Raw genomic sequence first — 24,513 nt, 5'->3', positions numbered from 1 at the left:
ACAAAGTGACTGGCACCACACCCGAATACCCTGTTCAATCACAGCCTCATTTCAGGCTTTGTTCCTACCGAATGGTGCACTGCTATGGTCATCCCACTCCACAAAGGGGGAGCAACTACAGACCCTGGGAACTACTACCCCATTAGCATGATGAGTTTGATATGTAAGGCTATGGAGCGCATCATCACGCACCTTAGAAATAAAGACATAGGGAATCTCCAAATTCTGGACCCCACGCAGTTTGGGTTTGTGAAACATAGATCATGCCTGCTCAACCTGATAGACCTCTTTGGGTCTGTCACCAGAGCTGTGGATGAGGGCAAGGTAGTTCACACAGCCATCTTGCCAAGGCCTTCAACACCATCCCTCACTCAGGAATCATAGACAGAGTCACTAAACTAGGCATAAATGACTATGTCATAAGATAGGTTGCCAATGGGCTCACGGATAGAACCCACACTGTGAAAGTAGTGGACTCCAAATCTGAATACTGAACAGTTACAAGTTGTGTCCCACATGGATCAGTCCTAGGGCCTCTCCTGTTTGGCATCTACTTCTCTGAAGTTCAAGCCAACACAAAGGGACTCTGGCTGACCAAGTTTGCAGATGACTGCAAACTGGGAGCCATTATTAATTCTCCAACTGATGTAGACACTCTACAAAAAGGCTTCCCTAACACCAATGACTGGTGCCAGAACCATGGCCTTAAGCTCAATGCCAAAAAGTGCATTGTCGTTCCCTTTGGGAAAATTCAGTGCCCATGAACTACCACATAGGCGGTAGTCACCTAAACACCTAAGGTGTGATAAGAGACCTGGGGACACAGGTTGACAGCAACCTCTCCTTGGATAACCACATTGCCACTGTAGTCAGAAAGTCCTTCTATGTGGCACATCTCATTACAAAATGTTTCTCATCCAGGAAGAAAGAGGTCATAATCCCTCTCTAATCATCCCTCATTAGACCTATTATAGAATACAATGTCTCATTTGGTATGTACCTCTCTAGACACATACAGCAACTGGAAAGGCCACAAAAATACCTCACTAAGAGGATCTTAGGCCTTAGATACATCCTCTATATGGACAGACTCAAAGAACTCTAGCGATACTCTGTCTCTTATCTCCTACTTAGAGGCGATCTCTGCTTGACCTACAAAGCCATGTCTGACCCAGAGTTGCTAGATATGCTACACCTAAAAAAATCCCAATCCCTCCATGCCACATGCTCCAGGGACCTAAACCTCATTACCACAATAAACAGAACATGCTGGAGGGACAGGTTCCTAACCCAGAGACTTCCCATACTCTGGAACAAACTTCCCATTCACATCAAGCAGAGCACCTCACTGGCCCTCTAAGAGAAATCTTGACGAGTGGATGGGCAATAGGAAGTTCACGCCGAGGATCACTTCAGTGGCCTTGCTTGACAAGGGCACTGGGAACTAATTTGGGCAGCATGATCCCAGGGAATCTTCTTGGGCTAAGCTTATATAGGCTCCAGGGCTGTTAGCCTAGTACACACCTATGAACCTATAATTTCATTCTGTGGGGAAAATTGTGATAACTACCCTTGGCCAGTTTCAAAAGCTGGGAGAACCACTGTTGCCTGAGTCAAAAAGGACTATCCACCACAATCTCTCTGGAGTCCTCCTGGATCTCTAGAAGAGCCTTGCATATTAGTGGAAAGGGTAGAAAAGCAAATACAGGAACATTCCTATCCACTGGAATGAGAAGGAATGTGCCTTCCAGAATGGTTTGCAAGGAATCAAGGAACAGAATTTCTTTAGTAGTCTGTTCTAAGAGGAGTCAAAAAGATTTACTTGAGGTGTTCTTCACAGCTGAATCAATTATTGGATGATGTCTTAGTGAGGTTTCCATCTGTGAGGTATGTCCTGGTCCTGGTCAGCTTGTCTGCTACTAACCTTTTGCTCTGACAGGATGCAAGACACCTGAAGAGTAAAATTTAGCTGAGTTGCTACCTCCCAGGATATCACAGCAAGCCTGCAAAGGGGTAAGATGTGATACTCCCTATTTGTTCATGTAGTACATCACTAGTGTTGTCTGTGATAACATGCAGACGTCCTGCAGACCAGAGATGATTTAGGGCTTTCAGAACCTTTATTACTTACTTCATCCATTTGACATTTATGTGTTGTTTTGTTTGCCATGTTTGTTACACAGACCTTGCACTTTTACTCCTTTGGAAACTGCTCTGTAAGCCATGTCTGAAACATCTGCTGTAACAGGCTGAAGAGGAAGTCAAAGGCAGAATGGGAGATTGGGGTTCTGAGAAAATTAGTCTACCTACCAAAGAACCTCCCTCCTTATAATCCCCAATACAGGAATCTAAAAAGATAAAATGTGTAGATGCTATGTCCAAAATGGTCTTTAGTCCCACTGGTTTTCTCAAGTAAAGTCTGGCTAAGGGAATCATAAGAATCATAGAAGCCATGTATCCGAGATTCCTGGGAAATTCCTTGGCAGACAACCAGACTTTGATTGGAAAAACTTAGTAAGATCCTTTGGTATACTTCTGCTTTGTCTGCAGGAAGAAAAGCTCTTCCCAGGGCAAAATCTAGCAGACAATACAGGAAAAGTATTCCATGCAGACAGATAAAAGAAGATTTCTGTATCTGAACCCTTGCCAAAGACTCTAGACATCTGAAAAGAAAGTCTGCAAATATAAGACAATCATCCAAATATGGAATGTGTAACCCTGGGAGTCTGCAATAAGGAATTATTAGAGCTAGACACTCTGTAAATACTCTTGGAGCAAAAGATAGTCGAATCAGTAAAACTGAGAGGCTTATCAAATGATATATAAAAATAAGTGTATACCAAGATTATATATTCCTCATTCTGAAGGAGGTATAGGCCTCCTCAAAATTGATTACATGTACAAATCTGCAATTATTGGACTACATACATATCTGCGGACCTCAACAGATCCAAAAATTGTGAACGTTTTAAGACAAGATGAGAACAAGTCTAAGATGACTTCCCTGCTTAGTTTAGCAGAAGCATATCAGTGTCAAGTGGGAATAGAAATCAAACCAGAAGTAGAAAAAATCAGGCAGCAACTGAATCTGCCAAAAAACAAAAGAAAGACTATAAGGAGCAGGATCAGATAATAAGGCAAGAAATGTGAAAAAGGCATAGTTAATCCACAATCCACAATCCTAAAAGAAAGATTTTGGCTTTCACCCTATAATTTTTATAGTTATTTTTTTTAATATACACAAAATATATAAATCAACACACTACTTTTTAGATATACACGTTCTGTTATATTTTGACTATTAGTTAGATAATTGACTAATTGCTTGATTGTTTTCTGCAATAGTATATAAGGAAATTAGAAAATTGATGAATACTCAGAGATATCTATATCTCTATATGGTGAAATCTTCTTTTCTTTCTTCTCTGGTGGGATTGATGTTGATTTTTTGTTCTATCGTCTTCTGGTGGTTCGTTTTACTACATTAAAGTGTTTTTATAGAACCGGGACGATGAAAAAGGCATAGTTGCAAGTACCGGAAACTCGTGGAACAGCCTTATGCCGATCAGGATCTGACACAATAATGGTTAAGGAGAGGTGAATTTAAACCAAAAGATGAAAGGTTAATACTGGCAGCCCAGGACAGTGGACTACATACACATTAGTTTACAAAGTCCATTGAACGTGTGGAAGAAACAGACAAATGTAGGTTCTGTAAAACAGAATTTGAAACAGTCGCATATCTAGTTGATGGGTGTGATTCACTAATGGCAGAGGGCCTGTACATTGAAAGGCATAATAATGTGGCAAGAATGTTGCATTGAAGATTGTGCAAACATTACAATACTGAAGTAGCCAAGAAGCATTCTAAACATTAGCCACAAAGCATTATAGAAAATGATGAAGTATATATCATATAGGATCACCCATTGCCAACAGTTCAGAAAATAAAAGTGAGAAAAAACAGATAAGGTAATCCATGAAAAGAAGAAAAAAGTAGCATTGATCATTAAAATTGCTACGCCTAGTGATTGCAGTTTCTTACATACAGAGACACACAAAGTCATAAAATACCAGGATTTGCAGGCAGAAATTAGGGCAATGTGGAAGAAGGATACCCAGACAGTTTTAATAGTAGTAGTAGTAGGAGCAATGGGTCTCATAAAAAGAATTTACAGTTGTTTTTAGACATGCCATCGATACATGTAACTCTGTATGAATTGCAGAGTCAGTTCTGGGCACATTGTGGGTGCTGCGAAGAGCACTTTTGGCTAACATCAAAGACTGGAACAATACTAATTTCACAAAGTGTATTCATACCTTGACTTAGGAATGGCATCTGCGATAGTGCAAACCAAAAAACAAAGCTACGGTAACGTACCACCAATACACTTCCAGTAGACACCACGACACGTCTTTAATTTTTTAGTTCAAAGTTTAATCCCATAAAGCATACACTACACACAAACAAAAAAAGAGATAATATATACAAGTCTAGCACCAAAAAAAAAAAAACAAGCAAGAAAAAAAAAGTTTGGCGCTTTCAACCATAAAATACTGGTCTTAGTCAGAACTGCTAAGTCTACCTATAAAAATAAATTTTTCGCCAAAAAATGTATCCTCCCTTAAAGGCACATCAACATGATTACATAAGCAAATATTGAAAAAAATTGAAAAAATATTACACATGACTTAGGAATGGGGTACACTCCAGTCATGGTATTAGAAACCTGAAAGACTTAGAGAAATTAAATTAATACAACAGAGACCAGATGCAGAAAGCCAGATACCGAAAATCTAAAGAAATGTCTGAAAAGTTTGCTAATGAGAATGTGATGGCAGGATCCTTTATGTCAAGATTTACCATGAAATATGTTAGACAGACAGGGGATTAAAAGGTTTCAAGAGATAAAATTCTGAACTTTCGGACCCTGCCAAAAAGACTGAGAAAGCAGAGTTCTAGCACTGGCTTCCAAGCCCCTTCTTTCTCTGGCACCAGAAAAATCCTTGAATAAAACCATCACTTGTTCGTCTCTAACACAAATAATAAGAAGGCCTGGGGTTTCATTCAGATGCTTTAATACAAAGAAACACATCAGGATGGATAGCAGCATCTTTAAATACAAACAAACCAACAGACAGGGCTTAAATACATACATGTTCACATCTCAATGGCTAACTACAAAATGGCAGTGAGGCTCACACGTGCTCAGTATTTATACATTAGTGGAAGCCCTTGGATAGCTTCTTAAAAGTATATACACACTCACTGATTTATATCCACCGTCTTAAAATGATTGCCCTTTATGCAAAACAATAGCAAAGATAGGCATGCATTACTATGTAAATCAAAAAGAAAATACAGTGTTCATGTCCAGGTTGCTTCATATTTATTGCAAGGTTTAGAGATTCGACAATATCTCATAACATAGCAGTTGGGACTAAATTAGCAGCAGGGACAGTCTGTACACAACTTGCATCAGGAATGTCTTGATTCATCACAGGAACAGGAATGTCCTCTGGAACTGGAACACCCTGAGATGAGTCTCTCTCACAGGCTAATTGCTGTGGTATAGGTTAGAATACTGGGAGTAAATGCCTCGAATTCTGCCTAAAGATTCCTTCTTCTGTTTTCACAATGTATGATCTCAGCTTTGGACAAATATTCTTCACGACATCAATCAGATTATAACCTTTGAACATTTACATCCTTACCACCTCTCCTTTTTGTAATGGATTGAGCGGTCTGCTGGTCTTATCATAGTAGAATTTCTGGGATAGGCATTTTCACAACAGATTATGTTTCACTGATCTGCTGTTCTTGATACATTGAACCAAAAATTAACTACTGAGTGGTAATGTGGTTCTGGTTTGTCTCGACAGAAGTCTCTGAGCAGATGAAGCAAGATGTTTATTACAAGGAATATTTCTGAGATACAAGAGATTCAGGAAAACATCAATATTATCTCATTTTGACTTCTCAAGTTAACTGTTGTGCACTTTACACTGCACATTCTGCCAAACCATTTGACTGTGGGTACTCTGGACTACTTGTGACATGAGTAAAGCCCCATTCTTCTGCAAATCTTTTGCACCATTGGCTTGTAAACTTCATGGCATTGTCTGAAATAACTTTGTGTGGACTACCATGTACAGTAAAATGGCATTTCATCTTGGTAATGAGTGTACTGGATGCTAGATTGGGAAGTAGGTCAATCTCGAACCAATTGGAGTAAAAGTCTACTAACACCAAATAATGCTAACCATTCCACTCAAAGATGTCTGTGGCTACTGTCGATCAATGTAGTTCCGGAATCTGGTTAAGTTGAAGTGGTTCTTTCTGTTGATGAGGCTTTGTAATATTATATAATTAACAAGAAGGAAGTGCTGTCTCAATGTTTTGTGACATGGAAGGCCAAAATGTTATCACTCTCACCCTTCTTTTGGTAGATTTGTTTTCTGGGTGACCACGATGCAAGACAGCAATGTACTCAGGTTGCACGGACTTTGGACCAATTACTTTCGAACGTTTAATTATATCTTTGTCAAACACATTTTATCTCTGTATGGAAAATAAGGATGCAGTTCTTGAGGTAAACTAGATAATTATGATATCTTTGTCAGACAAAATTTCATCTCTGTATGGAAAATAAGGATGGAGTTCTTGAGGTAAACTAGATTGCTTTCATGGCCATCCTTGACTGATAAAGCAGTTGAGCCTTTGTAAAACTGGATCCATGGCTGAGTGATCTCTCAACTCATCAAGATGTGTGGAAGAAATATTATGCACTTCCATGACTTCAAGATCATCAGTCAAATGAAAACCTTGATTGCCATTCTGTTCAGTGGTATTTCTGGGTGATCTGGATAATGCAGCAGCAAGATAAAGAAGTTTGCCTTTCTTGTAGACAAGATTGAAATTACATTTTTGCAATCTCAGCAATATACATTGCAGTCAGGCTGGGGCTGAATGCATTGGTTTTCTCAAGATGGTAACTAATGGTTGGTGGTGTTTCAATCTGAACAGGTCTACCATAAACATAATTACAGAACTTCGAACATGCAAACACAATGGCCAAAAGCTCTTTCTCAATATGGGTGTACTGCTGTTCAGTTTGGGTAAGAGTTCTCAATGCATAGGCAACAGGGTGATCCTCTACCAAGACTAAATTTGGAAGCATCACAGGAAAAAGTAACTGGTTCGTGAACATCATAGTATCTGAGCATTGGCGGGCTAGCAATTCTCTGTTTCAGGACATCAATTGTTCTTTAGTGTTGCTCTAACAAAGACCAGGATATATCTTTACGTGTCAAGCTCTGTGAGTGGTGATGATAGTTGGCTCAAGTCTGGAATAAACTTTCCTAGGTAGTTGACCATGCCAAGAAAATGTTGCAGGACAAGAACATTGTCTGATGCTGACATCTCGAGAATGGCTGATTGCTTTGAAGGATCTGGTCGTAGGCCTGTATTCATAAATAAATGACCAACATAAAGAACTTCTTGTAGCCTGCATTTACATTTTTGTGGGATGAGGTTAATACTAGCCTGATGTGCCCTGTCTAGAACTATTCTGAGGTTTCTGTTATGCTCTGCTTCATCACAACCTCCTACTAGTATGTTGTCTACTATAATAGCACAAGGATACCCAGAAAAAATTAGCTCCATTGCACACTAAAAGACTTCACATAAAGAATTTATCCCAAATGGCATTCTCAAAAGTCTGTACCTGCCAAACGGAGTACTGAAAGTAGTGAGCAACAATGATTTTTTTCTCACGTTGAATTTGCCAAAATGAACTCTGCATCTAAGACAGAAAAAAATACTGGCATTTGGCATCAAGGCTGAGACTTCTTCGATTGTGTGCATTGGATGATGAGGTCTTTTTAGTGCTTTGTTCAAATCTTGTGCATCAATACATATTCTGATGTCATCTGAGCTTTTCTTGTGGGCTACTACCATGGAAGATACCCATTCTGTTGGAGTTTCCACTGGATAAATTGCACCTTGTCACACCATTTTATCTAACAGCTTTGGCTCTGTCCTGCATGGCTATTGGAACTTCACATACTGGCCTGATAACTGGACTGAGCTCTTGGTCTAACTTCATGGAGTACTCAACTGGAAGTTTCTTAGTTTGTCTTGGAAAAGATCTGCATAGATAGAAAAATATGTTGGGCAAAATTAGAGTAAGTGGTCTTTTAAACTAACATTGCAGACTTCCTTATTAAATGAAAGCAGGTCCCATTTTCAAAGTGTCTCTGACCCATAATAATGACTGGAAGTGCCTCTTGACCACATAAAATAATAAGTCGAAGCTCCTTCTAGCAGAGTAACATGAAAGCACTAACGAACCTTTGGTCTGAATTTCTTCACCTACATAGGCAACAAGTTTTGCACACCTTGCCACATCAAGCCTTTCACCTTTACACACTCTCACAAATGTTTGTGCAGACATAACATTGCACTTGGAACCTGTATCAACTATGAGTTCTACAGGTTTACCATTTATCCAAACAGTCAAAATACTTCATTCTTGACCCTTAAATCTACTGCATTGATTGTTTAGTGAAGCAATGGCACACTATAGACATAAAGAGTGGAACTGCCACAGTTTAACTGAATGTGGGCCTTTAGATTTACAAAGTCTTTTGAATGATGCCATTTATTACATTTGTGGCATTGTTGACCAAAAGCTAAACATTTTTCCCTTTTAGATTCATGGTTACCACCACAATTACGACAGTTGGCAATGAAATTGGGTTGGGACCCATGCTTTGAGTGTGATGACTCACTCTTGTCCTTCACTGAGACTGTACAAAGTCTGAATTGTGCTAGAAAGTTCTGGGGTTTACCAGTAGGTGCTGCAGGGGTTACAGCTGCCATGTGCTCTGGCCTGTTTCTTTTAATAATGCACTGCATACTATCAACATGAGCTTTATCACTGTGCCTTCAAGAGCTGTTCTCATTTGTAAGCGTATTTGTGTGGTTTTCTGTAAGCTCACACATCTGACAAATCTTAATGGCCTTGTTCAAAGTTAAATCACTATCACAAAGCAAAATCTTTCTCACAGCATCATCTTTTACACCACACACAAGTCTGTCTTTTATCAACTCACCCCTTAAGTCACCATATCTGCATGTTTTAGCTTTATTTCCCAGGTCAGTTATATATGCTACAAAAGTTTCACCAGGCTTTTGATCCCTTGAATAAAATAAGTGCCTTTCCATTGTAACATTTGTCTGGGGGGGTTACCCATTTCTCTAAATTTACATTTTAAGCACACTGGGTCCTCCCTTGACTTAGGTGTTCACTACAAACCCAACTCAGGTACAGTTGACAAACTCACTAAATTAGGAATAACCCCTACATAACTCATTGGACTGCTAGCTGGTTCACAGATGGGACCCAGGAAGTCAGGGTTGTTGAGACCACCTCCACTAAGAGGCAGGTCATTTGTGGGGTACCTCAGGGCTCCATGCTGGGGCAAATCCTATTTGGAATTATTTCTTGTAGGTAAAGGCTAATGTCAATGGCCTTTGGCTGACCAAGTTCACAAATGACGGCAAATTGGGAGCTATAACAGATTCCTCCCATGACATAAACATCTTACAAATGGATTAAACACAGAGCAATGACTGATGTCAAAACTGCAGTTTAAAACTCAATAAATGCATTATAGTGCCTTTTGGGAAAACTGCCACCCAGGTTAATTACTTCATTGATAAGAAACCCCTAAGAGTCAAGCAAGTAGTCAGGGATCTGGGAATATATGTAGACAATAATCTGGCCTTTAACCAACACGTGGCCGAGATACTGAGATAATCATTCAATAACACCCAACTTATAAGTAAGGACATGGCATCTAAGTCCAAGGAAGTCATACTGCCACTTTATTTGGCACTTATCAGACTTATAGATAGAGGACAAGTCCTCCTTTGGGGATGTACCTGGCCAGACATATGCAGAAACCGGAATGCCCCCAAAGGTTCCTTAGCAGGAGAATCCAAGGTATGAACACATTGTCCTGTATGGTTACCTTAAAGCCCTATCTCTATACTCAGTCTCCTACCGGGTACTCAGAGGCAATCTAAGTCTGGCATTCAAAGAATCCTTGGATCCAGCTCTGATGGATGTCTTGCACAAATGCAAAATGAACAGCATCAGAACCACTAGATCCAAGGATTTACATTTTGTTTGCTACATAAATAGGACATGTTGGTAAGACAGACACATGTGTCACAGGATCCCCCATGCTCTGTAACAGACTCCCCACTCATGTGAAGCACAGTCCACCCCAACCATATTTAATCATAACCTTGACCAGTGGATGAGAAATTGGAAATTCACCCCAGACATGGCCCCAATGTTTCTGATATTCACAGGCAGACTGTAACTATACCCAAACTAACCACTACATAATCTTTAGAAACTTCCCAACTAACATACCCTTCCTAATAAACTCCCATGATACACAGGGATACAACTGGGTGGGATTCTGTTTCTAGGCTTATAAAGGCCCTGGTGACTGTTAGCTTTGTATATACCTATGCACCTATTTTATGTTAAAGTGGCAGAATAATTAAGTGTTAAGTTATATTAAATGATTTATTTTCATGTAGGATGTAAGATTCATCTGTGGCTTTGCAGTTAATTTTATATGTTTTTTCCTAACTGCAATTATAAGTCAGGCTGACACAGAATGCTGTTACAGTGTATCTAAAACATCCTTGGAAAATTCTGATACTTGAGGAACATGAAACCAAAGCAGTCCACCAGCAGACAGAATGTCTGAACTGACTGGGTGCCAATACAAGCTTAAAGGACAAAATATATGCAGTGAACATTGTAGCTCTTTCCAAGAAAATAAGCAAAATGTCATGACTTCATTAGGTCTGGTAACAAAAAATGATCACAGGACACTTCTTTGTTGCAATGAACTAACTTCATCAGTTGTCTCTGGTTTGACTTATAAATATTTCTAAATGCATCATAAAGTAGGTTGATCTTAAAACATAGTAAAAGGCATTTTATTCTTGCTTTTATTTGAGAAATTCTTCTATTGTGTCTCCCATAACTGGTATGCAACTACAAGTTCAACATGGATATCCTCTTATGTACAATAAAGTGGCAATGTATCTGAAACTTCAGAATGTTGGCATCACTTGTATATCAGTGTAGTCTTGTACTTGTAACCAACTTCTTCCCAAAGTTGTCAAAAACCTTCCCACCCTTGTCAGAGGGAAAGGAAACAGCATTACCTACTTGTCTAGCAGAAGCAGTTTTGTATATGTAAATAATTGCAGGATCTGCTTTGGGGTTAGAAAAACAGAAGTTATGTACTCACCATAAAGCTCCATGTTTGTTGTCCATCTCACCTTCATTCTTACCAGTTGGGTTTGGAGCCAATCCTCGGTTCCGACTCGGCCATATAGTAAAGCTTGAAGACTTCCGCAGACTTGTGGCTATATCCATATCACATCATGCTCTAGTGAAGCTCCCCAGATCAAGTTTGCTGATAACATAAGGAACCTAAGGTACCATCAATACATATTATGAAGACAATGAAGAGGGTCAGAGACACACTTGCCATAGAAGAACCTCTTTGTCCTCTTTTGTCCTCCAGGAGCCATATGTAGGGGGAAGGAGAGTGGGATGTAAGAATGAAGGTGAGATTGACAACAAACATGGAACATTATGGCGAGTACATAACTTCTTTATGTCATTCTTACTGGTTGAGACAGCGTCCCTAGCGCCATATTTCCTGGGTGGCTCACTGGAGTATATTTATTTCATTTATTTATTTATTTATTTATTTATTTATTTATTTTTCATTTGTTGATCAGGCTAGTACAACTGGATATATGTCCATCTTCAGTAGACGCCCTGGGAGAAAAGCTCAAAGCATAGGCAGTGACATAACATACAATTAAATGCAGTAGTAACATGATCTGCAGTACATTATTTAAATTGTATATAAAAAAAAACATACAGGGTTATACATGAAAAACTTCAGGACAGTGGATGCAAAGGGGGCCCTGTCCCTGGAGGCCAAATCTACTTTGTAATGAGTGATAAAGGTATGAGGTATTCCCCAAGTCGCAGCAGTACAAATGCTATCAAGTGGTAGTTTAGCTCTAAAGGCAGAAGATGTTGCCATTGCTCTTGTAGAATGAGCTTTGACTTTATAGGGGTAAACCTTGTTATTAGATTTATATATAAAAGTGATACAATCTGACAGCCATTTTGAAAGAGTGACTTTAGACATAGGGGCGCCTTTCTTTGCTTCTGAAAATGACACAAATAACTGATCAGATTTCCTAAAGTCCTTTGACCTATTTAAGTACAAGCGTAACTGCCTATGTACATCCAGTTGGTAAAGCTTATATTTTGCCTTGCTGCCATGATTTGGGAAAAAAAATGGCAACTCCATAGACTGATTTAGGTTAGACTCTGAACATACTTTTGGCAGGAAGGATGTGTTTGTTCGAAGGGAAACTCATTCTTTATGAAAAAGCATATATGGCGGCTTGATCGATAAAGCTTGCAGTTCTGAAACTTCTGGCAGAAGTGATGGCAATCAACATACTGGTTTTCCACATTAAAAAATTTTGATTAAATGATGATGCAGGTTCAAAGGTGGAAGGATCAAACAGGACAGAACAAAGTTTAGGTCCCATGGTGGTAGGGGTGTTTTTATGGGTGGTCTTAACAAGTTCGTACTCTTCAGGAAGGCTTTGCATAGTTTGTGGGACATCAAGTTAGGGGTGAAATCGCTTATATGGAAATTAGATATTGCTGCTAACTGTACATGTATGAATGGTAGCTGCATCTATGCCATCATTAAATAGTTTTGCCAGAAATTCAAAGATAGAACTTATAGGAGCACAGAAGGGATTAATATGTCTGGTCAGTGACCAAGAAGAAAACCTTTTCCATTTACTGATGTACATAATTTTCTAGTTGATGCTTTATGAGAAGAGATCAAGACAGATGAGGGAGGTTAGGAAGCCAGGCTATATTTGGAATCAGAGCAGTCAATCTGTCAATTTGAGGGTTCAAAGACAAGGGTGGAGCATTCTGGATGTATGAGTCAGAAGGTTTGGAATTGTGTCCAGAACCCACAGCTCCTCCTGAACATGAGGCCAAAGAAAGGGGAACCAAATCTGATGAGGCCAATATGGGGCAATGAGAATTAGCTTGCTTCCTAATGAGTTGGCTTTCTGGAGAACCTTGGGTATCAGTGGAAAGGGAGCAAAGGCATAAAGGAGTCCCGAGGGCCAATCGTGTACAAGTGCATCCCTTGGTGACTCCCCCAGAGGGGAGATCAGGGCAAAACAGCTGCTCCATTTGGCATTCATGGAAGTGGCAAAAAGGTCACAGCAAGCCTGGCCCCATTTGTGGAAGATCCTCTCCACTACTTCTTGTTTTAGGGACCACTTGTGAGGCATGAGAATTGCTATGCTGACTTTGTCTGCTATCACGTTGGACCTCCCCAGGATGTGCGTTGCTATTAGAAAGTGTTGGGAAGAGATTGCCCACTGCCATAATCTGAGGGCTTTTCAACAAATGGGGTTAAGACCTAGTCCCTCCTTGTTTGTTTATGTATCAGACAACCGACATGTTGTCTGTCTGTATAGTAACAGCAGGAGAGACTCCTGGAGTGCCTGCAAAATCAAAAGCACCACTCTCATCTCTAAGATATTGATGTGCAAATGGGCCTTATGATCATGCCAAGTGCCTTGAACTGCTCTACCCAGATAATACCCCCCCCCCACCCTATTTGTGAGGAATCCATGGTCACTGTGGCCACCAGCTGAGGGGGAAGAAATGGCTGACCTGATGTTACGTGACTGGAGTGAAGCCACCAGCGAAGGTCCTTCTTGCAGGACTCTGTTAACAGAATTTGGTGAGACATGGGTAGTTCCTGTAATGACCACTGGGTGAATAGCAGCCACTGTAGAATTCTCATGTGCATGCATGCTAGTGAAACTAAACTTATCGCAGCTACCATGGTTCCCAAGACTTTCAAGACTGCTCTTGCCTGTACTTTTGTTTTGGAGAGAAGGTTGGAGACCTGCTGTCTCAGAACTAGGACTCTTTCTGTGGGAAGTTTTCCCTTCATGTTTATTGTGTCTAGATCTGCTCCTATAAACACGATACATTGTAATGGCAACAAGGCAGTTTTTTCGTAATTTATTGTGATTTCCAGGTGAGAGCGGAGAGAGAGAGTGGCATCTCTTGATTCCAGTAGTAGATGCTTGGTGGTGGCAGTTAGGAGCCAGTCATCTAGATAAGGAAACACTCAGAATCCCAGATGTCTTAGGTGAGCTGTGACTACTACCATGTACTTGGTGAACACTCTGAAGGCTGCAGTGAAACCAAAGGACAGCGCTCAAAACTGGTAATGACTGGCTCCCAGCCAGAAGCACAGATGACTCCTGGACGGCCTGTTCATCTCTATGTGGTAGTAGACATCCTGGAGGTCTATAGAGCACATCCAATTGTCTTTTCCCAAAAATGGAAGAATCGACTGCAGTGTTACCATCCAGAACTTGGTCTTTTTTACTCATTCGTTTAATCTGCTGAGATCCAAAATTAGTCTCCAGTCCCCTGTTCTTTTTCACACTAAAAAGAATCTTGAATAAGTTCTAGATCCTATTTGGTTTGCAGAGACTCTTTGGATGACTCTTTTATCTAGCAACTTTTGAATTTCTAGAGTTGCTTGATCCCTTTGACTGGGTGGATCGTCTGAGGTTTTCTTTATGTTTGGGACAGGAAGAGAAAAAGGTATGGAGTATCCTATGGATATGATACTTTGTACCCACTTGTCTTTTGTTATTTCCAGTCAGGCTTTTAGGTACAAAGACAACTGACCCCTGACTGCCTCCAGAGATGGATAGATGGGCCTCCCTTCAGGAGTGCTGAAAGGGTCGACCACGGAAAGAATCTCTGTCAGCCTGGTTTTGCAGACCCCCTCTGCCATGTGGATGGCATCTTCCATTTGTACCCTTCTGGCCTTTTTTATAAGATCTAGAAGGCATGGAAAACCAGACTCCTACGGCAGAGAGAGTCTTTCCATCTTGTTCACAACCTGTTAGCTTCTCCCTTAACTTTTGGCCTGAACAAGGATGAGCCATCAAATGGGGCATTAATAAAGGAAGATTTGAAAGGTTCCGCAAAGTCGCATAATCACATCCAGGAATGTCTCCTTAGGGAAATTCCTGAACCCCCTGCTCTGCTTGCTTCATGTGATGCATAAGAAATGAGCCTTATGGAGGAGTTGACCACAGAATTTAAGGTGGAGAGCTGAGAGGAAACCTTGCCTGATACTCCTGCAGCTACTGTACCTTGCAAAGTATCTCCTAGCTCTTTTAGGAGAGCTCTTTGTGGCCTTGTAAAATGCATCAGATAGTTCAGCGATCTGAGTGCAAAAGTCACTGAAACAAACATGTGCTTCCCATACCTGCCCATTGTATGAGATTCCTTGTTTGGTGGATGGACAGATGAGGATGTTTCAGAAAGTTCCTTTTTGGTGGCTGCTGCCACCATCTTAGCATCTATAGGGACACCCTTGGTCAGGAAGTCTCTATCTGACAGGGCTGTAATGAACTTATTTGGCCTCCTACACACAGGCTTCACTACATCTGGAGACTCCCATGCTTTCGACTAACTAGTTCCATAAGTTCATCAAAAGGTGGAGACACCCAAGTGGCTGAAGGTTGAGACCCAAAGGCTTTCAGGTAAACAAACTCCTCATCAGAGGGACTGATGGGCTTCGAGCCACCCCTCTGCTTTAGGATTTCTAGGATGCCTGCAAAGGAGAAATCCTCAGAGGGTGACCGTAGGGACCCTTCTGACCCATTGAGGTCTGTGTCTGAGGTGACTGACTCCTCTGGGGAGTTCAAATGCTTCCTCTTGCAGAGTCTCTTACGAGGGACCTTTTCAGCAGCATATTCTGGAGAGGTTTTGGTAGAGAGGGGTTCACCCAATGGGGTATCCTGAGGCCTAGGGTCTCCACTGGTCTGTGGATGGTGTGATGAAGAGATGGACACCTATGCCTTAGGGAGAAGAATGTCGGAACCCTGAGTGGAGCTGTCTGAGGAGACAGCACTCTTCTCATCAGTTTGAAAGCTCACCTCACCTGATCCAAAGACACCTCCAGCTCCGAAGAGCCAGAAGAAATCCCCAGAATCAAGGGTGTTGGCTCCGAAGCTGATGTAGGAGCCGAGCTCATCCTCGCTGAAGCCCCGAGAAGCAGGGTTGGATCCGACAACTGTCTGATCCGACTCCCTTCCCCAGACCTGACTGGAGAGCATCAACTCCTAGACTCCTCGGACAGAACCGAGAATATCAGAGCAGATGTTGGTTCCGAAGATGCCAAGATGGTTCTCAGCACCGATGATTCTACAACAGTCAGTTCCAAGCATTCCGGCTCTGAGGTCCCAGATTGGTTTGGAGGAGGACTTGATGTTGGTAAGATGGTCTTGGCTGGCTCTAAATCCCTGTGGGTTGGAGCAAAGAGGAGTTTATTCAGCACCGGTGTTTTTAGAAACCTATGCACTACCCTATCCATATCATCGTCCAAAAGACTCCTTGGAGGACTTAGAGAAGAGGGTGGGAGATCTTACTGACTGTAAAATAGGTGATCTCAGAACAGGAGTAACCAGCTCCAATTCTGGGGAACGGTTCCCGAGTTCAAACTCCACTGGCCCCGATAAAGCTGGAGCCAATGAAGCAGATTCTGTTGGTTCCGCAGTAGTAGGAGCCGGAGATGCAATTTTGATTAACTTTTTAACAGGCTCCAATTGCCCTGAAGAAGGAGAAGATCTTTTAGTGGACTTGTCCGATTTGGATAAAGGAGATTTCACTGATCCTGAAGTGCCTGGACTTTCTTCTAGAGCTTCTTGGAAGGGGGGACTTCAACAAACCTCTCACAATTAGTTTATCTTTATGCTCTAACACCACTCTAAAGCTAAAAGCGTGGCAGATTGAGCATGACTCGTGAAGCTATACTGCCCCCAAGCAGTAAACACATATAGTATGGGAGTCAGTGATAGACATCTTCTGGATGCATCTAGTACACTTTTTAAAGCCCGAAGGCTTGCTGTCTTTATGCTTCTTGGACATGCTTAAATCACAGAGCACACACACATGAGCAAATAAAAAAGTGCCATAACAACTATTTAACACATTAAAAGAACGACAGTGTATGAAACAAACTTTTTTTTTTTTTTAATAAAGAAAATTTAGCAAGAAAGACAAGAAGTTAGGTAGCCCTCTAACTAAAAGGGCGCAGTGGAAGACCTCTAACTTAAAAGTGCTACCGCTCCTTTTTTTTTTTTTTTTTTTAAGCAGTAAGAAGAAAAAACTATTAATAATAAACAACAAGATGCCCTCTAAGCAAAATGAGCAGTGGAAGCCCTCTAACATAAACAGGCTAATGCTCTTTTTCTTCAAACAGTAGGAAAGAAAAATTATTAATAATAAACAACAAGATGCTCTCCAATTAAAACGGGCAGCGGAAGTCTTTTAACTTAAATGGGCTGACGCCTTTCAATTTTTAAAAACAGCAGTAAAATTTAACCAGGACAGGGAGAAACAAGGCCCAATGAAAAAAACAATGTCCTGACGGAACAACAACAGCAACCAACTTTGCTAAGAAACTACAAAAAGCACAAGAAAGTAAACGCCAACTATATTAAAGAAATATTTTCCAACAACAAAGGGATAATAAAAGTTAAAAGGTAATAAAATGTTGATCACTTAGCCAGAGTCAAGATGGAAGCCGATGATCTGTTTAGCAGCAAATGATATCTGGGGAGCTTCACTAGAGCATGATGGGATAGGGATACAGTCACGAACCAGTGGAAGTCCTCCAGCTTTAGTATACAGCCAAGTTGGAACAGAGGATCTTTTCCGAAACCAACCAGTGAGAATGTAGTTGAGATAGGACAACATAACATCAAGTATTTGTGACTCTGAAGTACCTTATATAACCTGTCAGACTTCATAGGGGCAGGGGCTTGACAAGGTAAATTATAAGCTGTCTTGAAAACATTTTCCAAAGCAGAAAATCAGTAGGGACAACTGCAGGTTGAGGAATATCCAGCCACACCAAATCATAAAACATTTGCTGGGCAATAGAAATACCAGTCTGCTCTCTTTGAAAAAAAGTATTTCATCTTAGATAAGGTTTCAGAAAAAGACAAGTCTTATGGAAGGAAATCTGAAGCCACACTTTCCTCAGAATCAGTCTTTAGGTTCTGAAGAGAGCTCTGAAGGACAATATTCTCCCCTCAATCCCTGCTCCTCTGACTGAAAATCAATGTCAGCAGGAGTGGGGATGTTTTTTTTCTTAACAGAAAAAGAAACCAGCACAGAGAAAGCAGGAAATCAATTGCTTGGCACATTCTAGAATGTTTTCCCTGTCCATATTTATTTACATTTTGTTTTCTTTTCATGAAAGAATCCATGGACATAACAGTTGGCCAGTAAAGCAAAGTCTCTGGCACCCCTTCACACATGCATCCAGGCTGCTAAAGCTCAAACTCCAAAGGGATAAAATATCTGTCTGTGACCATAAACTTTCAGAACTTTCTTGTCCCTTACTGTCCTGAAAAAAAGCAGTAAGTTAGGGAGACATAACTTTATTGAAAACATAACTATATACAGAAAAAAGGGGTGAAGAGAGGGTATGGTTACTGCAGCAGTAATTACTGCTATGATAACTGCAACTTACACAACTGTATCATGTTCCCCAATATCACTGCTGGAGTAGCTTTAGCAAGCTATGTGGGTGATTACTATAGCTTATCTAACCTGGGAGGAAGGAAGGAAGGATTGATCTAAGTGCCCCATACAGAATGGCCCTAGCAAAGCTTGTCCTTGACCTGGAGAAGGAATCCAGTTTGTAATGCTTTGTAAAAGAATCCATTTTCCCTGAATTCTAGTTTTGGGATGGAGAACCAGGAGATTAATAGCTTGATTCAGAACAAAGTCTGAAACAACTTTTAGCGTGAATGAAGGATTTGTTCTTAAAAATGTATCTCTATGGAAAACCAAATAGGGTTCATTCAGCATGAGAATTTTCAACTCGTATACTTGCCTTGTGGATGTCAGAGCAATAAACAATGCAGTCTTCTATGTCATGAACCATAAATCAGCCAGACGAGCTTGTTTAAAGGAAGCCAGAGTTAACTTTTTCAGCTCAAAGTTAAGATCCTAAGTAGGTGACACTGGTTTCCTAGATGCTCTTAAATGTAAACCACCTTTCAGGAACTGCTTGACCAAAGGCAGAGAAGAAATATAAAAATCTGTGGGCAGACATGCTAAAATGATCAGCAAATGAACCTTGATAGAGGAATAAAAAAGGCCAGAGGAGAGTAACTCACAAATATTTAAGAACCAGTGACACAGAATACCCAAATGGGCCCTGGTTATTAGTTTGGCACCAAATAGTAAACGGTTTCCATTCAGCAACATAAGATTTCCTAGTAGTAGGCATTCATGCCTCTTTAAGTACTTGCTGCACATCCTTAGAAAAAGGTGTCTAAAGGGTGTCAAAATTGAATCATCCAGGCAATAAGGGAAGTTGTTTCAGACCCAGATGAGTCTGAGATGATTGTCCTTGTCTAGTGGGAGTAGATACAATCTGTGATGAAATTTGTGGAAAATACCCTTCTCTAATTCATTAAGCAGGGAGAATCACTGTTGGCTGTGCCAGAATGGAATCAACAGAATAATAGTTGAAGAATCCTTTTGAACCTTCAGAATCACACAGGAAATCAATGGAAAGGGTGGAAAAGCATAAAGGAACATTTCCAACCACAGGGATAAAAAATGGCTACTTTCCAGGCCTCCCTGCAAGGAGTCTGGTTGCAGAAGTTGTCCCATTTTCTGTTTTGAAAGGAAGCAAACAGGTCTATTTCAGGTGTTCCCCAAAACTAGAAAAAATCTTGGAAAACTCCCTTGTTTAATTGGGTCTGTCCTTTTTACTTGAATTAATTATTTATATATTTGTTGGCAGAATTTTGTTTTCTTGTATGTGCCGATTTTTTTTTCTCCCACCCCTATCCTATTGCTGTTGTGTTCTTAAGGTTGGTAAAACTGGTCTAACAGCTTTTATGTTATCTGATTGTCTCAAGGCTTGGCTTTTGTCTTGCTGGTATAAAAATATTACCTTTTTGTAAATCTCTGCATATCATTGCTAGAATCTCCTTGTGTTCTGACTGAGAATTATTCTCAAACAATCTGGAAATAAGGAGCTGATAAGTATATTTTTGGCATTTTAACTGTTTAGAGTTCTGCACTGTCTATTTTTCTTGACTGAATTATTTATATATTTTCTGGCAGAATTTTGTTTTCTGATCTGTGCTGAAACTTTTTTTTTCTCCCACCATCTTACCCTATATTGCTGTTGTGTTCTTAAAGTTGGTGGCTTTTGCAGCTGCCCGACCCTACTGTAAATTTGATCTGGGACAATCTTCCCAGTCTCGTTCTTTAGCTCATTCTACCCAATACAAAGATCTTTGGGAAGGCCAAACCCCTTAGTCCCTTAACCTTCAATTATCTTCTGTTCCTGCGCTCTCCCTTTTTACTTTACAAAAAAAAAAACACTTTATTCAGCTGCTTATATTTTTCTAATTTGTGTTTCTTCCTACTACTCTGTTACTTCATCTTGCTTTGCTTTTTCCTGCTACTTGCTGCCTTTGCTTTTTCCTGCTACTTGCTGCCTATTCTCTAAAGTTTTCAATTGCATCTTTCTGTTGCATTTATTACTGATTGTTTATAGCCTGTCTATATTGTTAAGTGTTATTCTTAAATGTTATTCTAAGCTGTTAGTTTTGGTTTAAGCACTTGGGCTTTAGGCCCACCTCGTATCTCTCCCAGGCCTTTCTCCCTCAGATTCTGACAAATATGGATGGACAATTTCATACAGTTTCTCCTGCCAGTCTGGTTGATATAGGCATCCTGAGACAGTGTAGCAACTGTCTCATGTACATGGACAACCATCTACTACTACCACCTAGGAACACAATTTGTGAGAGATGCAATTACATTAGGAACCTAAAGTCCAAGCTCTCTCCCCCTCAAGCCAGTATATCTGGCACCAAAAAGTTTGTCAACACAATCACCACACCTTTAACACCACCCACACCTACACAATACACAACTACATATGCAGAGGTCCTCCACATAAACATACCCAAACAAAGGAGAACACCAAGGCAAAAACACACGCAATCTCCACAGCCCTTCACACCACATATCATGCAAAGCCAACACACCTGTGCCTCACAGTCACTAAGGCTTCACCATAAACACAACATATTAGTTATAGGAGACTCCATTGTGAGACACACAGATGTGCTTCTCACCAGGCTGGATAAGGAGAAAGTCACGGTTAGTTGTCTGTTAGGTGCCAGAATCCGCCATATCACATATACACTCAAGTCTCTCAACAACAGGTACTGTTACGACTTTTTCATAGTCCATGTTGGTGTGAATGACTTGAAATGTACCCCTCTGGACTTTATGAAGAGAGACATGATTGAGCTCACTGATTATGTGTCCCAGGCAGGTATGTCCCTAACCTTAAGCAGCATTCTGCCATTACCCGGAATGATGCCTCAATACAAACAGAAAATGATTGACTTTAACAATTGGCTTAATTTCTGGTGTCATTCTATTGGGATCCAGTGCCTGACAGCCTGGGAAGATATGATAGACAGACCCCGATGCTTTGCCAGAGATGGCCTGCATCTGTCTCACCAGAGCTTCAGGCTTCTGGCAAAGGCTCTTGCCTCATCTAAAGTTACTTTTTTAGGAAAAGTGATGAGGTTAAAACTACCAACATAAAATTTCAACAAAATCCAGATTAAAGGTCATGCTGCTAAACTCTAGGAGTCTAAACATGAAACTGCACTCATTGCACGCATTCCTAACCCTGGAAAATGCTGACATCTGTGCGGTCACAGAAACCTGGTTCAAAGCTAAGGAGAGCACCCCAGGCTTACCTGGTTACTCATCCTATCATACATTCAGACCCCCAAACTGTGGGCAGTAAAGCCACAGGAGGTGGAGTTTGAATATACATTAAAGATATGCACACCTCCAGGCTGGTAAAACAGTATGATGCAGAGGAGATACTCCAGGTGAAGTTAACCATTGATAAGACCACTATTCAAATCATACCTAGCTACCAGCCCCCAAATCTGACTCAAGATGCCCAATCTGTCTATTTGGACCTGTTTGAATCTATCAAGATTCAACCCTTTACCCGGATCCTGGGTGACTAACTTCCCAAACATAGACTGGAAGAAGTACTCATGCCAGAACACAAATGCCTAGAGATTCCTTGATTTTGTCAATGCAAATGCCTTGGAACAGCTAGTCGATACCCCCACAAGAGGTGAGAATATCTTGGACTTGGTATTAACCAACATGAGTAACCACTGCAGCATCCCTATTGCATCATCCTCCCTGGTAAGATCTGACCACAAAGCGGTCACTCTTGAAGTCACCATCTCCCCCAACCCCCGCCTAGCAGATGACTACAAGCTGAGTGCTGTCATCAATTCACCTAGTGATGTAGACATCCTCCAAGAGGGTCTCACTCAGACAAATGACTGGTGCCAGAAACATGGCCTCAAGCTGAATACTAAAACATGCATCATCAACCCCTTTGGGGAGAGTGACATCCTCAGAAATTATCACATTAATAACAATGTCGTAAGCACGCAATTAGTCATGAGAGATTTGGGTACCCAAGTTAATACTAACCTGACTTTTGACTATCATGTTGCTTCCGATGTACGGAAAGCCTTCAACATGGCCCACCTCATAAGTAAGGGTATCACATCCAGGAACAAGGAGGCCATAGCATCCCTGTATTCTTCCCTTATAAGGCCCATTATTGAGTATAACGCCCCTTTCGGCATGTACCTCGCAACGCACATGCAGCAGGTGGAGAGACCACAGAGTTCCCTCATCAGGAGAATCCAGGGCCTCAAACATCTATCATACACAGATAGGCTAAAAGCCCTAACCCTCTACTCAGTTTCATACAACCTCCTCAGAGGTGACCTCTGTCTGGCATACGAGGCGATCACAGACCCACCTTGATGGGACTCCTGCATATTCACAAGTTATGCTCCACTCGAGTAAGCTGTATGCATGGCCTCAACCTGGTCTGTGATATCAACAAGACTTGTTGTCGGGACAGATTTGTATCCCAGAGACTCCCCCATCTATGGAATAGACTCTCTCTCCACATCAAGCAGAGTACCTCTTTACCCCTTTTTAAGTGCAACCTGGATAGCTGGATGGGAAACAGAAAATATACCCCTGGGATTCCACCCGTGTACCCTGCTGGACAGGGGCATCAGGTGCTTATTTCTCTAAACATGGGCTAAACTCTTGGCTAGGCTTATAAGGGCCTCAGGGCCAAAAGCCTAGTAACCTCCTATGATCCTATGGTCCTGCTTAGCTTCTTTGCTACTACATTTTGCTCTTATGGAATGTATGATGCTTGGAAATTTAAAAAAATGCTTCAGAGTGACCCCCAAGTTACCATAGCCAGCCTGCAGACTGGGTGCCCCCCTCATTTGTTTATGTACCACATTACTATGATGTTGTCAGTAATCACATGCAGGGGTCCAAGGGATCACAGATGATAAAGAGATTCAACAACATGGATCAGAAACAACATCTCTTTCATGTTTATGCATCTGTTTTGTTCCAAAGACAATGCACATTTACTCCCACTGAAATAGCACCCCAAGCAAAACCTGATGCATCTGTTGTAACATGGAGCAGAGGCTGGAATAGAGAATGGGAGACCTGGATTCAAGGAAGTCTATTCTTTCTACCAAAGTAACTCTCCCTTCACAAAACCAGGACTGGAATTTGAAATTCCACTAGGTGAGAATGTTGGGTAAGACCCTTTGGATTTCTCTCAAGTGTAACCTAAGGTTCGTGGTCTGCACTCTTGTGGGAGGAGAGGCTGGACTCTGCCCTTATGAGCTGGGAATTTCTGGTTAAAGGTTTATAGTGCCTGCATATTTGAACTGTTTCTTACTGAAATTGGTACACCTTGTTTGCTGTAGCATAGACTAGATCCAGGCCTGCTGAATCTAGCTTTGTTTGTTTGCTTATTTCCCTGGAACGCTAATTCCACCTAAAATGTGGCTTCTCAGCGCTTCTGTGGATCCCTAGTGATATCTGCATTGCTTACTGTACTTATTTCCTTGTTTCACTTGAAAGAAAGTTACTGTTTGTCGTTTTTGCATTTAAGTTACCTGTAACACATTGCACTTAAGTTACCTGGCACTTGCTCACTAAAGCAATTATATAAGTCAGCACTAAAAATTAAAAGCACTACACCCTCACTCTCCATTGGCCCTTGTTTTCAATTATAAAGGAATTCCCAGTATTATTCTAGCATGTCCAAAGGTCAGTTGTCAAGTCTCCTCTCCAGTCCAGCTGGTGAACCTGGGAATCTTGAGGCAAT

This window comes from Protopterus annectens, chromosome 3.part1 (genome assembly GCF_019279795.1).
Source record: "Protopterus annectens isolate FY-2018-M chromosome 3.part1, PAN1.0, whole genome shotgun sequence".
Lineage (NCBI taxonomy): Eukaryota > Metazoa > Chordata > Ceratodontiformes > Protopteridae > Protopterus > Protopterus annectens.
Note: the sequence above shows the minus strand (reverse complement) of the source record.